General features: G+C 36.3%; 1 long non-coding RNA gene across 1 annotated transcript; it reads left to right on the plus strand.

Moving 5' to 3' along the window:
* Positions 1 to 8660: 8660 nt before the first annotated feature.
* Positions 8661 to 9003, plus strand: LOC149529526 (uncharacterized). Its single transcript, XR_016358854.1, has 3 exons — positions 8661 to 8714; positions 8810 to 8878; positions 8970 to 9003. It is a non-coding gene; the product is annotated as an uncharacterized LOC149529526 (long non-coding RNA).
* The last annotated feature ends 5034 nt before the right edge of the window (positions 9004 to 14037 follow it).

Below are 14037 nucleotides of genomic sequence, written 5' to 3' on the forward strand. Positions count from 1 at the left end.
AATCTCAAAAATATCAATTAAAATTCTTATCATGCTAAGTTATTTCAAATTTGATTTAAGCCAGGCAAAATTGATTCGAAGATAAAATACAAAATCTGAGATCAACCAGAAAATGGTTTTAAAATATATTTCACAAAAGAACAATTTTTGGGAGTAAAGCTCCCATAATAAGCCTAGGTATCGACTTAAAGATGAGATAGGCAAAACCAATCTATTGACATCTCTTATTTCAATAAGTTGAAATAAATGAAAAATAGTTTTAAAAAAAATCAGAGTATAGAACTGGTAAATACATGAGCTTTCCATTCAATTTTTTGTAGTGCTTTAAAACAAAAGGGAAGATAAACGATGTCTGAATTTTTCATTCATCAGAAATTTATATATACAATAGTTTAGCACTAGAACAAAGCATATGAATGAGTAGTTAGAAGGAAGATCTCATCATTTTGTAGATTGAGGTAACATGAAATGGAAAGCCACAATAAAAAATTAATATTAGGTAATCGACTGGCCCTAGAATTATCGGGATATAATTTACACCATTGATGGAGGTTGAATCCCAATCCAAAACACAAAAGAATCCTTTGCACACCTTAAGACATACATTATGCTTTCAAATGGGTTAAAAGGGGTCATAGGAAGCTAGGATGAAAAAGAGAGTGTCTAGAAGGGTAATGGGAGAGATTTGGGGGAGAGGGAGAACTCTCTGTCTTGAATGATAACAACTGTCCCCACATAAAATAGAACTCTCCTACACCATGTACTTAATATATGTACAAAATCCTATGTGTATCATATTTGAACTACTATGCAATTAATTATCCTAATTAAGATTAATTAAATGGCAATTAGTTAATATTCATTTACACCAACTCTCTCATCACCTATATACCTCTCTCCCTCTCCCACTCTACATATGATTTAGGATAATGGTTCATGGTACAAGGTTTAAGTACACAAGGTTGAGTCCCTCTACAACTCTCTCATCACCTATATATTTCTCTTCCTCTCCCATTCCATACCCAGTTAGACTCATCTCTTGGCACCATTAAAAAGAAAATTCTTCTTATTGAGTGGTGAGGATAGTCAAGGTACCTATCTTGGAGGTGGTCACAAGACCACCGAACCATTTCTCTAATGCCCATCTCTCTCTCTCTCTCTCTCTCTCTCTCTCTCTCTCTCTCTCTCTCTCTCTCTCTCTCTCTCTCTCTCCATCGCTTTATATCTCTTTATATATCTATATCTATATCACTCTCTCTCTCTCTCTCCATCGCTTTGTATCTCTTTATATATCTATATCTATATCACTCTATCCCTACTTCTCTTTATTTTTGTGAACCCTAATCCAAAAAAAAAAAAAAAAATATCCACCTTCTTTCTCTCACTCTCACTTCTATCTGTCCATATCCACATCTCCTTAACTCTCTTACTCATATGTATACTTCTATCTCCTTCCTTTCCCATATATCTTTATCTCCCTCTCTCTATTTATATATGTCTATGTCTACTTATTTATGTTTTACTCTTTGTCTATATCTCTCATGATGAGTTTCTATTAGTTTCTTTGTTAGTAAACAAGAAAAGTTTGAGTTCCTATTGGTTTCTATCCATATCTAGTGCTGGAAAGATATCTTGTTTTGTACATATTAGAGTAGGTCTTTCTAGCTTCCCAAGAAGTGTGTGTGCATATTTGCTCCCTTTTCTAGAGCTGTCTTGAGCTTTTTAGAGCTCCCTGAAATTTTTTTTTCTAGTTGCAGAATTCTATGAAGTTGCAGGTGGGACAACTTGTCATTTCTTCTTGGTGACTCCATGCCCAATGGATTACTTAAGGTCATTGATCTATGCATAGTAGGAAAGCATCCCATTGAGTCACCAAGAATGTTGGCCATTTTTGTCCCCCATTCAGCCCATCTCTAATAGGCGATCATAGAGATCTTCAATGGGATGGATTCTTTGTTTTGGGTTAACATGCTAAAATTTGTGTCTAACATTTCGTGTTATCTGGTTCCTTCTTTTACCCAATTGGCTCAGGTTCTTCATTGACCAAGTTAGCTCGGTTTACTCTTCTCCCGAGTGACTCGGTTTTGGCTTGGTTTGTTCTTTAACCATGTGAAATTGGTTTCCTCTGTTGCCGAGTTGGCTCATTTTCTTCTTTGACTAAGTTGTGGATTAAAACACATGTTTTCCAAGGTTAGCTTTCATGTTAACTATTTTTGCTATTTTGAAGAGGTACTTTCATGCTCTTTCTCAAAGAATGTTTAAATAAAAAATCTAACAAAAAAATTTGTATATAAATTTTTTGAAAAAAAATAAGATACAATAAAAAATAGAAACAAAAAATCTTATGCAGTCATGTTCATTTTTCTTCATAAGTAGTTGTTGCTTATTCCAACCCCCATTTATTTCAAAGCTTATTTTTAAATATCAAGCACTGATTGCTCAAACCAATATGAAATCTAGGTTCTGTATACCTATTATCCTTGAGCCTAACGATGCAATGAGGGAATTCACCTCAAGTTACAACGATAATGGAATTGCACAACTCAAGTTACCTTGACTCACTCTAGAAGCAATACAAACTTCCAGATTTGTGAGAAGTCAACCTCAAAATATTCACCGACTCTTAAGACACATTTGTTGACCTTTCTAAGAGTTTTTTCATCTTCCATCCTATGTCACGAAGTACCAAAAATTTATGTCTATTGATGCAATCTCGATAACACACCAGATCTTGTTATAGTATAACAATTGAATACAACAATTTCTTAAGCAAGAGAGTAGAAGATTGATTGCAAATGATCCATGGTAACAAATTATATTCAATGGCTATGGAAAAATGTCTAAAAGACTTCACCAAATGTAGTTTTCCAAGATAACTCATGGATAGAAGATGGAAATATACTATGAGTTTTACAATGGCCTTTGGACTTCGCCTTCTTGCCTTTCCCTCACATCCACAATGGAAGAATCTGTAAGGAAACTTGGCAATAAAGAATATAACCATTTCCACATAACCCATAATAGATCTGAAATAAATACGGAATTAAAATCCACATACAAGAGAATAGACACCATACCCACAAAATGTGACACAAGATATACCCTAGGAAACCCTCATTGAGGGAAAAACCCAGCCTCCAAAAGCATCCATCACCATGTATTATTAAGCAAAAATACCATTGCCATACAACCATGGAAGCCTTCATGGACATAGCCACAACCGAGCAAACTATGTGAACAAGCATGAATCCACACATCCCATGCCATGCTTTCAACCTTCACAAATGCTCCCTTGGCTAACCTATCAAGCCTTGTCCCACTTGACTCTTGCCTTTTGTCTTTTCCTTGTCACTCTACAACAACTACCCTTGTGGTTGCTTATATAGTAGCAAGTCCCACAAAACCACCAAGTGGTATTACATAAACCATGTGCTAAAACCATGTGCTACCTAACCCACTGACCCTACATTTAATATTGGGCATTTAATTCTTTTCCCCAATATTAAATAATTACATAAAATATTTTTACAATGTTACAATACAACTCATCAAGAATATTCCATGAGAATCTTTACATGTTGCACGCCCATCTAGGTGGAACATTACATAATAAAATAAAATAATAAAACATAACAATATTATGCAATGTGTGCAACACCCATTATCTCAACAATCTCCCACTTGTTGTATACATTGCATAGGGTCAATCCGTAGCCACATAAATGAACAAGGGAACAATCCCTCCTAGCACATCCACCATCATGGATCAAAATACACCAAGTGCTCCATCCTGGTACCCACAAAAAAATCAAAGTATCTAGCATCTCAAACATGAATGATCTCACCTCCTATTATGCCACTACCACTGGACATACATAGAAGCCATCCAAAAAGAAAGCCACCCAACCTGTCACATTAGAAGATCATAAAATCTTGTACCAACTAAAATTCCAAGCACAAACAAAAAACTTGATCCAAAGGTAATCACATGTATCCGTAGTTGTCAAAATATCCATAGTTGAAATAACACCCACAACAAGTGCCAAACCCATCCAACTATCCATACTTCAAAAGGTATAACAAGTGAATCTCATATCACCGACATATCCAATCTATAACCTGTAATCACAAGCCTCAAGAGAAATACCTGCCACATATATACCAAGAAACTCCCACTGCAAAAGATAATGTCAAATCTATAACCAATCCACTCACAACATTTCAAAGAAGTGAATCCATGTAGTATCAAGGACATCCACAATACATAAGCAAATAACCCTCAAGAACAACTCTCATAACAAGTCTCCAATAGTCTCCCAAATTCTCCACAACCAACAGAGGAAAGAGATAAAGGAATAACCATGTCATCTCTCACACAACATACATGAGCACAAACTAGTGATCACAATCTCTAACCAATCTCAAATCCAATGTAAGCAAAACTGAACATCCAAGAAGATAACTAAGACCAGAGAAACCATGCAAATCATAACCTATATCATGTCCTTCTACACACACCTCTAGATGTAAACTGTGCAAGTATGATCTCCTCCATAAAACCCCAACAAGAAGCCTCAACAACACCCAAACCATACCATATAACTAATCATGGATGTAAGCCTCTCACAAGAAGATCAAACTCATAAACCATTCCTAAATCCAAGGAATATGCCCAATATAAAACCATCTCCCAAACTCAACCAGCATAACAACATATGCATATGAAGATAACCAATGCTAAACCATCTCTCAAATGAACCCTCCAGAACTAACTCATGTACCATAGCTCAAGATCCATATCCATGAAAGATAAGCATAAATATAATGCACCTAAGAAAAACAATGGGCTATACCTCTCAAGTAGCAAATCGTTGAGTAGACCAAGAGTGGGGAGTGAGAATGCTCATCAAGATACCCAAGTCTCCAACCAAGACTCATCTAAGAACAATCTCCTCTCAAGTCCATATCAGGTGACTGCCCCTCGGACTTCCTGCTGAAACCATCAACCATCCCAACAAACACTTCTCTAATCTAAGAGAAATCAGCATCACCACCGTCTCTAAGTATCCATGAGCACCTGTAACCAATCAATCCATGCCAACTCCAAATGCAACATAGCAATATTATGAAGTATCCAGCTTATGATCAGTGTACTCAATAACAAAAAACTGAACCAAGATCAATGTCAAAGTTCCAACCATGGCCTTAGGAAAATAAACATGACAACATGATCTTACCATCTCAACCAAAGAGATAACATGCTCCATATGAACATACCATAACATGTCACAACTCTAAACACGTATCAAGAGTATACCATGACATAATAATGAAACCATCCTTACACCAAGGATAACATGCCAAATAAAAGCATAAACCACACCTTTGCCAAGAACCCTATGAGTCCTCAAGATGCAACCATCTCCACACACTATGAAGAAAACCATCTCCACATACCAGGAAGAACCATCTCCACATACCATGAAGATAACAAGTGCACCATGCAAATGTCAAAGACGCTTTTGCAGCAACAAGATCTAAGACAAACCTCCAACATCTAAAAACACTCAATAAATATATCAATGCCAACAACTCCCACTCAACCCTGGTACCAAGTCACCTATGGCATCATAAAATCCATCTCCTACATGAAGATCCAAACCAAACTAGGAACTAATCCTGCACTGTCACCTCATCACTGTCACAAGCTCCCACTAAACTATGTATCCAAGCTATCCATGACATAATGATGAAAAATACCATCCTCTAACCATGAGAATCAACCAAGGCATCAAACCATCAAAGAACTCAAAGTGCACATCATGAGCTCCTCAAAAGAAACCAAATAACCATGATCCTCAACCAAGAAGATATACCACCATAACTGAATTAGAAAATCCAAGCTAATGAACATCAAGGATGTACCTGTTTAACCAATCATGTCATGCCAAAATCCATGACACCATGATCACATCCATGAACCAAGCATCTGTCTCTCAATATGTCCAACCTGTCAGCATAAAATAGTCAACCACAATCCTCCACCATGACTGTACCTAGTAACAACATCTCATCCCTTCTACATGAAGAAAAATAGTAAATCATGTGACTTAGGGCATAGACAACCCAAATCCAAGCCACCAATCTGAATATGCATCAATAATGAAAGATCAATGGGCAAAGACAACCCATAACCAAGCTATAAATGCAACCTGTAAGTATAGACCGCTTACAACACTACATAACTTGTAGATCCAACAAGTCATCATACATATCCAAATCAAACACTGATAACCATATCATCATGAGACCAATCTGAAATATGAACTGAGTATACAATGACATCAAATCTTAAATCTCCAATGCCATAAACTCACAATGTTACCATAGTCAAATTTTATCATAAACTGTTCAGATAAATATATCACCAAATAAATCATGCCAAACCTGCACCAAATCTGAACCAATGTGTAGAGCTCTCCAAGAGCTTTGACTACTTAAAGTCCAAAATCCAACTTCGTATGCCCAAGTTATGCCCTAATTTGTGCTCAAAATAAACAACATCTGACTTTAGGGCTCTTAAAACCTGAAAAAATCTCAAAATCACAGAACCAAACCTACACCATGTTGTAGTGCTCTGAATAAGAACTCTGAAATCCGATATTCTGAGAGAAAGTTATGGTCGTTTTACTAAGACAATCTTTTTACCATTTTCAGTACAATTTTTCCTTCTTCTTCTTTTTGTGACGAAAATTTTGACGGGATTAAATTTGACGGCCATCATGGGCTGAAACTAAAAAATTCTTTCATTTCCTGTGAACATGGCCAAAATAGGGCATATTATATATCAAAATTTATGGAAATGTCGACCCAGATCCAATGGTGAGGTTTGTTTTTACCCAGGAGGTCATTTATGAAAGCTACCCCCCAAAACCCTCATTTTAAATGAAACATCCGAAAAATCTTTTTTGTCCAACAATTTCACATGCCCAAATATTTTAACATCCCATCATAACGGCAAACCCAAAAGCCTCAAATCTGCAATAAATCATTCATATATCTTGCCCTTTCTTTTATCCTCTCATGCATTCCCGTGGATTCAATCTAGGGTTACAATAATAAAACCAAAGCTTTGATACCACTTGAAAGGAAACTTGGCAATAAAGAATATAACTATTTCCACATAACCCATAATAGATCTGAAATAAATACGGAATTAAAATCCACATGCAAGAGAATAGACAACATACCCAAAAAATGTGACACAAGATATCGGCATATGCACCGAGTTGTGGTGCCAAAAAGGTGACAAGCCTTTTTTTTTTTCATTTTTCAATAGCGTGCACGCGCTATTGTGCGTACGCACTATGGTTTGGGTTACCCAAACCATTGTGCGTACGCGCTATAGTGCGTAAGCACAATAGCACGTACGCGCTATTAAAAAGCAAATTTTTTTTATAAATGATCGGCTGCACACCCGCGGCCCATCATATTAACCGTGATTTTTACTGTTTATAAGGGCAGCGCGCACATGAGTTGGAAAACAATTCATTTTCAACATCCCTTGCCAATATGCCTCCTCGCCGACAAAATCCAAGATCACCAGCACGCCGACGCCGACGCCGTATGTAATCTAAACTTGACTTTGCATTATTTTATATGTTTTTCATATTGTTTTATAGGGTTTTTACAATTTTTATTTAGATTTGTTTATTCATTTGGATTTCAATTGATTCTTTATCAAGAAATGTCCATAATCAACTGGAAAATCCACAAAACCCTCAAGAACCTGAAGAACCTCAAAACCAAAATCCACAAAACCCTCCTGAAGAACAACAAATTCCACAACCCGAATCAATTCCAAGACCTGCACCAGGCACACAAGAAAATATATTAAATGAAATTGAGATAGGCAAAATTGAATTAGAAGGACTCATTGGTCGGTTGAAACAAGCTGGACAAACCAATCCAATGAGGGCTCAATTGGAATCATCCCTCGAATCCATTAAGACCCAGATAGCCTCAATTACTAGTCAGTTAGATGTTTGGCGGGTTAAGAGGGAAGAACAAAAAAGATTTTATGCAAATAAATTGTCATATGAAGATGTTAAAAAAAAGAAATACCAAAAGGTTCAATATGTGCATTATTTAGAAAACCCGGTGAGCAAAATACTGTTAGAGAGGGTACTAAACAGTTCCCCATCCATTGGTGTATACATGATGCTATGAGAAATCATTTTTGGGATAGATGGTGGATGGTTTTTGATGCCCCTCCTTGCAACAATCACGAGGTCCTAATGTATTTTTTGAAGAAATTGTATCGTGAGTTTGTTCTTGGGGAGATCCCCAATTATTTTGATCTATTAGACTCCCAGGGTAGAGGTGGGGGGTCATCATTCGAGAGGTCGGGAGCATGTCATGACCCTAATGTAGTTAGGGCACCTGTGGTCAAGCCATAGCGTGAGCATGTAACTATTCCTTCAGTTGTGAAGGAACATGTAGAGGCCAGCACTCTAGGGACCATTAATGCTTTGACGCAAACCCTCATCCATTCCACGGGCCCATTAGTTGAGGGGGAGCCTTCTGTGCGTCGTGGTCACATGTGCACTTCATGCAAATCCCTATGCACATTTGGCACTCATGCTAGAGATGCTACGGATGATGGGCTCGTCACTGATCAGTTCTTGAACAAAACATTTGGCATTGACACACAGGTAAATTACAATTATAATTTACTAATTTGATCACATTTCATATGTATAGTGAATGATTAATTAATTAGCATTTATTGACATTGTTCAAAATTCAGGGTCAGAGTGTTGCCGAGCCTAGCAGCGATGCTCCGGCCCCATTTTTTGTCCCCTCCACGAGTCCAGAGGTATGTATCGATTTAATCATTTAAATTAATACATATATTTATTAAGTTATCATATTAAGGATTGACAAAAAAAATTATGCATGTGCATCAGTTCTCCACAGGACCCTCAACCTTTAGTATGGACTCAAAGCATAGACATCATACGAGCTTCGTATAGGTACAGTTGTTTCATGTTAATTTAATTCATTTGATTATATTTGTTTCATGTTTCATGTTACATGTAACGTGTATTGTATGACATGCAGCTCATGACGTCGGACACACCTCCTCATCTCCGATAGTCTGTTGATCATGGAGTGGTCGCAACTATGGCTAGCTCACAGCCATTGACTGAGGTATGAAAGAATTTTCTCCGTTTTAGTTGTTTTTTATAATAGTTAGTCTCAAAATTTCTAATGTTATTTATAAGTGATTATATTTATTGAATTTTTGTAGGGTCTCGTCACGCCTGATCATCCATGAGCCTTCGAGGTGGACGTACAGAGTGACTATTTGATGGTGGTAAGAAAATAATTGATTTTGTGTGTACATATATTTGATTTCAACGTATAATAAATACTAATTCATATCTACTTTGTTTGTATCAGCTCGAGTTGGAGAAGAGCCTCAACAAGAGGATGAGCGAGCGTGTCAGGAGGACCCTATCATCTCCACCATCTCCCTTCACACAATGACAGAAGACGTCGAGAGATTTGTTTCCTTCCCCTCGTGGGAAGGAAAAGATATAGTTGATCTAGACATATATATATAGGCATCAGTGGACATATTCGATACACATTTGATGTATATGACATTTTATATTTGATGTATGACATTTATTTGATGTATGACATTATTCGACTTATGACATTATTGGTTAATATATGATATGTTTGTTCATATGCGACATTATTGGTTATCATAATATATTATGTGTTTGTTAATGTACATGACATTATTGGTTATCATTTTATATTATATGTTTGTTCATGTATGACATTAAATAAGATATGTTCGTGTATGACATTAAATTAGATATGTGCATGTATGACATTAAATTAGATATGTTTATGTATGACATTAAATTCAATACCTAATATGTTCGAAACTTTGATAGAATATTGAGTAACAATAAAATTTATCACTGTTTAAGCATAAGTTAATCATTTGCAATATGTCATCGTCATATGATTTATGATCTTGTTCATGCTTAAAGTTTTCCTTCTCTATCATTTGTTTATCAAGTTTAATTCAATACCTAATTAGTTTGAATTTTTGATACAATATTGATTAGCAATAAACTTTATCAGTCAAGATCGATTAGGACCTCCTGGCAATAAACTTTATCAAGCAATATTCGTGGACCTCCAGGCAATTGGTCACCTAAATGAGAACCTTGAGATTTATTAGGAATTCCATGAAAGAAATCAGTAGCTTGAGAAGCTCTCCATTTGTTAAGCTTCAATACATAACCACCATTCTTTATCATCAATTAAAAAATGTCAGAGATAGTAGAGAAAAGATGGATTATTTGCAAAAAAAGTCATTTTAAATATCATAAATGTAACATAATCACTAATAGTTTTCTGTGTTTTCATACATTAATGATTGTAACATAATCACCAGTTGATTGGAATGCGTTGTTATTATTCTATAGTAACTAGATTAAGGTAAAAATAAAAGTTTAATAAATAGTTGTTATTATTCTTACATTGTTGGAAACAGGGGCAGCGTGAAGGATCTCTGATATTTTCCAAAATGGTATTCCCAAATGCACACAATGCCACCAAAGACTCCAAACTTGGATTTACCTTCACCAATTGTTTCTTCCACCTCTACACACCTTAAACAACTTCAACCAATATGTTTCTAAGGTTTCCAAACCCACAAATCTTCAGTAGATACAAAAAAAGAGGAAGAGGGATTCTTTTTTTAGTTTTGTAATAATGGTAGAGGGAAAATTATAAACATTTTTTTCATTTTTAGATTGGGCTTTCTGCGTGAATAAGAACGATAGTTTGTGAATTGTTATCTTTTATCAGAGAGGAGATGCAATATATTTCAAATCTTTGTATTTAAATATATTCATTTGAGATGTGTTGTTCTTTCTACCAGTTTGGTTATCTCTGATAAACTTTATAGAGTAAATTGTGTTTGTGCATATAAGGAAAACTTTGAGTTTCGCGTATCACACAATCTAAAATAAATCATTTTGATCTTTCCCCTTAATTTTCTGATTGTGAATATTTAATTTAGAATCTTTGAGTTCTTAGTTTGTATTTTCTTATTTGTAAATTCTCTCATCTACCTCATGTCTATGGATAGATGATAGCTTTCCTTCTGTGCCTTCTGATTAAAGGCATACCATCAATGTTATTCATTGAATATCATTTGAGGGAGCTGTAACTTTATATGCAAGATATATCATTATTGGAAATCATAAGAAAAGACTCAATAACAACACATTGCTTAAGTTTCTTCAAAAATATACCAAGCCCAAAGAGCCATTTTGCATTATAAACTTATGGTTGCAACATTTTGGCATCATTTGGAATGAGCTAGTTCATATTTCCAACACCACGATCCACCATCTCAAAAAAATTAGTTACACCTTTGACAAGAGAATGGTTGGGGAAAGACGTGTTTAGAGTGTTATCTTTGTAGTCTAAATATAGGCTCACTAAAATTTCATCTACAATGAATACACTTCCAAGTTCTTCTTCAAAGATAAATATTTCCAACACCAAATAAGTACTAAGCACTTCATCCTCATATTCCACTTGGAATAATTCCATTAATCCTGTTATGGGATGGCATAAAAATGTATAAACCTTCTTCATATTTCTTTTGAATGTCTTCATGATCCTCCAATGCTTCTAGTAGCAACCTTTCTTCTTGATGTGGTGTATAATCAAATGAGAAAGCCTCATATTCTATCTATCTGTTAGGGTGAGGAATATCTTTTATCTTCTCTCCATCAATCCCTTCTTGCTTGTGTTGATCTATCAAGTTTCTTGGATTAACATCAATGGTTGGAATGATATTAGAAGCTTCAAATATAAAAGAATCAAATTCTAGAAAAGGGGCATCCATTGACAAACTTTCATTAATTTTATTATCAACAAGTTCCTTCTCAATAGGAGGAACAGCTAAGAAAGTCACCAAATCAGTTGGCTAAGAGATGTGTTCATTGTCATATTCAACATGCAAATGATAAGCTCCTGCACTGTTAGAAAATCTCCCTTCAACAACATGAGGTGTTTGAAAGTCTCTTTGATTGAAAATCATTAAATTTTTATAATGAAAAAGAAAGGGGGATGAAGGTTTTTCTTCTTTCTTTTCAACCTTATTTTGTAAAGGCATCTTTTTGGGATAAAGATTATGATAATTTTCAGATTGTGTTGCCTTCACATAGCTTGAATTTTTATATTTCATTCTACTAATCAGCATAGCATCATCTATCTTTGCAACTTCTTTTTTAGCATCTTCCAAATTATGCATTTCTTGGAGCTTTAACTAGAATTTAATTTCAATTTCTAAAGATACACAATTGCTTATTTTCGGTTGGTTAATAGGATGGAGGAATTTTTCTAGTACATCTATTGAATCTATATACAAAATCCCTCATAATTTCACTCTTCCTCATTTGAATTTGAAAGAAATCTATTAATAACTTGCCAACATCAGCTGTAGGCTTAAATATCTAAATAAATCTTACCTTGAGATCATTCCAACAAGTGACACAACCATCCTACAAATTCTAAAACCATTTAGCAACACTCTCAATAAAGCCACGAGAAAATAATCTGATGAAGACATCCTCTTCTTGCACGCCAAGAATTCCACAAGCAATTGTAACTTCTTTGATGTGGTCATCTAGATCTTGTATTTTTCCTCCATCAAGTGTTGGGATGATTTCTCTTGACCCTTGGGTAAAGATGAATACTAGACAAAGCAAAGGGCCCAATATGAGCTTCCCATGGTTCTCTCGCAACCAAATCCATTGTATATAATGAAACCCTCTATTCAAATATTATACAAGATAAAATACAGTCACCAATTTCGCATGAATAAAGGATAGCTAAGGATATCTAATCCTACACTGATCTTTGTTTTTGAATCCCCAAAAAAGCTGCCAAAAATTTGTTAGTGAACATATTTGTCTCCTTCACAAATGCTCACAAGCTTAACTCCATTAACCTCTCATGGATACAAATAAGCCACAACATTTGGATAAGTGTAAGTTGGTCACTTCCCTCTGAATTGGCGTGCCTGAGATATGCCCCGTCAAAGATCGCAACCCTATGGCATTTAGTGACCCTTAGGGACATTTCAGATTGGCGTGCCTGAGAACGTTCGAGCATTGAAGGGGATAGGATGAGGTTGGGGATAGGGTTTACCCGGCCACTCGGAGCTAACGAAGCAGACAGTTTGATCCCATGATGAAAGGTGAGAGAGATTTGGTAGTTGGCAACTTTGTACTGGCCGACACTGCAAGTTTCAGCATCACCCGAGATGGCATTGTAAAAAAAAAATGGAGTGTGATCTCCAAAAAGTGAGATATTTTATTGTAGGTCTCCGCAACATGGTCCTGTAGGAACTGGAATCGCATCCATACCTCGCACGAGCTCCGAGATATGCCTTGTCAAAGATCACAGCCCTATGGCATTTAGTGACCCTTAGGGACATTCCGGATTGGCGTGCCTGAGAACGTTCCAGCACTAAAGGGGATAGGACGAGGTTGGGGATAGGGTTTACTCGGCCACCCGGAGCTAATGGAGCAGACAGTTCGATCCCACGACGAAAGGTGAGAGAGATTTGGCAGTTGGCAACTTTGTACTAGCTGACACTGCAAGTTTCAGCATCACCCGAGATGGCGTTGTAAAACAAAAATGGAGTGTGATCTCCAAAAAGTGAGAGAGTTTATTGTAGGTCTCCGCAACACGGTCCTGTAGGAATAGGAATCGCATCCATACCTCGCACGAGCTCTGAGATATGCCCCGTCAAAGATCGCAGCCCTATGGCATTTATTGACCCTTAGGGACATTCTGGATTGGCGTTCTTGAGAACGTTCCAGCACTGAAGGGGATAGGACGAGGTTGGGGATAGGGTTTACCCAGCCACCCGGAGCTAACAGAGCAGATAGTTTGATCCCACGACGAAAGGTGAGAGAGATTTGG

The sequence above is a fragment of the Cupressus sempervirens genome, chromosome 11 (genome assembly GCF_028749045.1).
Source record: "Cupressus sempervirens isolate cs-2001-9-10 chromosome 11, ASM2874904v1, whole genome shotgun sequence".
Lineage (NCBI taxonomy): Eukaryota > Viridiplantae > Streptophyta > Pinopsida > Cupressales > Cupressaceae > Cupressus > Cupressus sempervirens.